Genomic DNA, 4,506 nt, shown 5'->3' on the forward strand with positions numbered 1-4,506 from the left:
TTTTGAGTCAGTCAACCCTGCTGCCTGCTTCTCAGGTACTGCCTGGTTCCTAACTTGGCTCTGGTGCCTACATGGGGCCTCTGCTCACTTTCTGGGGGTCACTGCCTGAATTTCCAGTACCTGTGCTTTCCCTGAACATGATACTCCCATGCTGGCCCAGAGAAGCCTGAAAATCCCTCATTTGCCCATTCCAAGCACACACTGTCCACCGCTTCATTCTCCCAAAGCAGCACTCACACATGCTAGAGTTTTACTGAAGACTTTGAAATAATAGAAGATGACACAGGTAAGCAGAAATCAGCAAACTACTCAAAATTATTCCTGTCATCATTCATCTGAGGTGCTTATTCCTGCTGCAGGGATTTTCTAAGTTCTTGAAAGCCGACCCGCATCATTCCTTTGGCTCCCTCTCCCCTTCCTTATATGGACCACAGATGGATCACACTCTGTTCCTGTAGGTTCCAGGGTCCCTACCAAACTCACCTCTCTCAGGACCAAGAGAAAATGAAACATTCCTGTAACTCTCTTTTGTAGAACACTTTAATTTGACTGTTTCCCAAAGGGGCCTCCCTTTATATAATGTAATATGCACACTAACCAGCTTTTCTAGCTGATAAGTTCTCCCTCAACCTTAGAGAAGGACACTGCTACAGTCATTTCTTCATTAAAGGAAACACTTTGTTTTCTCCTTGCAACATGTCTTTCTTGTCTATTCCTTCAGCCTGTAGCTCACCCAGGCTGTCATTATTGCCACCATCTGGCTGTGGCCTCCCTGTCTCCCATCTCACTGAGCCCTCCTCCCTGTCCCACCTCCCATTCTACCACCAGATGTATCTTTCAAAGTCTATGTCACTCTCTTACTCCAAACTTTTAACAATTTCCTATCTCTTGCAGAAACACCTTAGTAAGTGTGGTACCCAAGGCTGGGATTTAGTTCTGGAAGCCCTTGACTCCACTCTTTCTAAAGTGCCAGCCATACCCTGAATAAATCCCATTCACCTCCTCTTAAATTTGCCTATGTCCTCAAGAACTCCAGTTCATCTTCCAAAATTCAGCTAAAATATTATCTTCCCTGTAAAATCTGCCCCAGAGAATGGAATCTCATCAGGGTCATCAGTTATGATTGACTAATGTGATTCTCTTCATCAGAATCCATGTGGCTAAATAATAGGGACAGAGAGGGTTTGTCTTGATATACCTAGTACCCATTCCCAAATGGGAGTTATCTATGATAAACTGGACTCAGAATCCAATATATAAAAGAGAGGCCTGCTTGAAATACTTTGAATGAGACTCACTAAAATTGGGTCTTTGGGGGACTTCTGGTCAAGATGGAGGTGTAGGTAAACATGGCTCACCTTGTTGCACAACCACAGTAAAAATTACAACTAAACTACAGAACAACTATCACCTATACTTGTCAGAAAATTGAGCTGTATAAAAGTCAAACAACCAAAGAATTAAAGAAGTCAGATTCATCCAGAAGGGTAGAAGTCGCAGAGATGCCCAGAGATGCCCAGAGCAATGTGGAGACACACAGAGACACATGGAGACGTGGAGATGCAGAACTGGTGGTCCCATATACACGTGCAGTGGATAAAAATTGGGAGGGATACCTCAGGAGCAAGGGATCCCAGTCCCACACCAGACCATCCAGCCCAGGGTTCCAGTGCCAGGAAGATAAGTCTCCGTAACTTCTGGCTATAAAAACCAGTGGGAGTTGGGATGACACAAAACTGAGGTATTCTCAGGTATTGCCTCTTTAAAGGGCCAAAATCAGACTTAGGACTTACACAGACTCACTCCCTCTGGCCTCCAGCACCAGGGCAGCAGCTGAAAGGGCACCAGTGGCAAATGGGGAGAAACTGATGCATCTGGCATAAGGGTGAGTGCTGGGGGACAGCTTCCTCCCAGACAAAACTCCACAGGGTAGGCAGGGACACTGTCCTCTTTCTGAGCCCTTCCCTACACAGAGCCACAGAAAGGCAACACCATACCAGAGACTCCATCAACCTGGTTCACAGGAGATGCCCCACCTTGGTGATTACCTAAGCGTCCACCCCATCCAACTTACAGGTGCACTTTTCTACAATAGGCCGTGCTACTAAGGCAGTGAGTCAAAGCAGCTCTACCTGATACATAGAAACAAACATGGGGAGGCTGCCAAAATGAGGAGACAAAGAAATATGGCCAAAATGAAAGAACAGACCAAAACTCCAGAAAATGAGCTGAACAAAAAGGAGACAAGCAATCTATCAGACGCAGAGTTCAAAACACTGGTTATAAGGATGCTCAAGGAACTCAGTGGGTACTTCAGCAGCATAAAAAAGACCCAGGCAGAAATGAAGGTTACACTAAGTGAAATAAAGAAAAGTTTATAGGGAACCAACAGTGGAGTGGATGAAGCTGAGAATCAAATCAATAATTCAAAACATAAGGAAGGAAAAGACATTCAATCAGAACAGCAAGAAGAGGAAAGAATCCAAAAAACAAGGATAGGCTAAGGAGCCTCTGGGACAACTTCAAACATACCAACATTCAAATCATAGGGGTGCCAGAAGGAGAAGAGAAAAACTAGAAATTAAAAACTTATTTGAAAAAATAATGAAAGAAAGCTTCCCTAATTTGGTGAAGGGAATAGATAGACAAGTCCAGGAAAGACAGAGTCCCAAACAAGATGGACACAAAGGGGACCTCACCAAGACACATCATAATTAAAATGCCAAAGGTTAAAGAGAAAGAGAGAATCTTAAAAGCAGCAAGGGAAAAGCAGAGAATTACCTACAGAGTAGTTCCCATAAGACTGTCAGATGCAGCTTCAACCTGAGTCTCAGCTTCTCACCTTCCTCCCTGAACAACATGAGCTTCAGCACATGCTCCAGTTTCTCCACAAGCTACCGGACCCTGGGCTCCGTGCAGTTGCCTAACTACTGGGTCCAGCCGACCAGCAGTGCAGCCAGTGTCTATGCAGGTGCCAGGGGCTCAGGCTCCCAGATCTCCATGTCCCACTCCACCAGCTTGCGAGGCAGCTGGGGATCCCCCCTGCTGCCTGCAGGGATGGCTGGGGGTCTGGTGGGCATAGGGGGCATCCAGACCAAGAAGGAAACTATGCAATGCCTGAATGACCCCCTGGTCTCCTACCTGGAGAGAGTGAGAAGCCTGGAGGCTGATAATCGGAGACTGGAGATCAAAATCCGAAGGAACACTTAGGTGAGGGAACACTTAGAGAAGAAGGGACCCCAGGTCAGAGACTGGGGGCATTATTTCAAGACCATCGAAGACCTGAGGGCTCAAATCTTTGCAAATTCTGTGGATAATGCCCACCTTGCTGCTGATGACTTCAGAACCAAGTATGAGATGGAGCTGGCCATGCGCCAGTCTGTGGAGAATGACATCAATGGGCTCCTAAAGGTCATCGATGACACCAATATCACTCGGCAGCAGCTGGAGACAGAGATCAAGGCTCTCAAGGAGGAGCTGCTCTTCATGAAGAAGAACCACGAGGAGGAAGTAAATGGTCTACAAAACTAGATTGCCAATTCTGGGTTGACCGTGGAGTTGGATGCCCCCAAATCTCAGGACCTCGTCAAAATCATGGCAGACATCCGGGCCCAGTATGATGAGCTGGCTCGGAAGAACCGAGAGGAGCTGGACAAGTACTGGTCCCATCAGACTGAAGAGAGCAGCACAGTGGTCACCTCGCAGACCGCTGAGATAGGCGCTGCTGAGACAACTCACAGAGCTGAGACGTTCGGTCCAGTCGCTGGAGATCGACCTGGACTCAGTGAGGAATCTGAAGGTCAGTTTGGAGAACAGCGTGAGGAGGTGAAGATGCGCTATGCCAAGCAGATTGAAAAACTCAACAGGATCCTGATGCACCTGGAGTCAGAGCTGGCCCAGACCCGGGCAGAGGGGCAGCGCCAGGTCCAGGAGTATGAGGCCCTGCTGAACTTCAAGGTCAAGCTGGAGGCTGAGATTGCCACCTACCGCAGCCTACTAGAAGAAGGGGAGGACTTCAATCTTGTCGACGCCCTGGACAAAAGCCCCTCCTTACAAACCATCCAAAAGACCACGACCCACAGGATTGTGGACTGCAGAGTGGTGTCTGAGGTCAATGACACCCAATTTTTGAGGCATTAAAGGCAGCAGAAGTGGGGCAGAAGGCCAATAAAAAGATCACTGAAAGATTAAAACAAAAAAAAAGACTGTCAGATTTATCAAAAGAAACTTTGCAGGCTAGAAGGGACAGGCAAGAAGTATTCAAAGTGATGAAAAACAAGGACCTATAACCTAGATTATTCTATCCAGCAAAGCTATCACTTAGAATGGAAAGGCAAAAAAATGTGCTTCCCAGAGAAGGTAAAGCTAAATGAGTTCGGCATCACCACATCGTTATTACATGAAATTTTATAGTGACTTATCTAAGAAAAAGAAGATCAAAACTATGAACATTAAAATGGCAATAAATTCACAACTATCAACACTTGACTCTAAACAACAAACTAA

At 46.3% G+C, this 4,506-nt stretch overlaps 1 pseudogene; it reads left to right on the plus strand.

Annotated features, from left to right (window-relative positions):
* Positions 1-2,859: 2,859 nt before the first annotated feature.
* LOC112305744 (keratin, type I cytoskeletal 18 pseudogene) lies at positions 2,860-4,140 on the plus strand (annotated as a pseudogene).
* The last annotated feature ends 366 nt before the right edge of the window (positions 4,141-4,506 follow it).

The sequence above is a fragment of the Desmodus rotundus genome, chromosome 2 (assembly GCF_022682495.2).
Source record: "Desmodus rotundus isolate HL8 chromosome 2, HLdesRot8A.1, whole genome shotgun sequence".
In the NCBI taxonomy this organism is placed as follows: domain Eukaryota; kingdom Metazoa; phylum Chordata; class Mammalia; order Chiroptera; family Phyllostomidae; genus Desmodus; species Desmodus rotundus.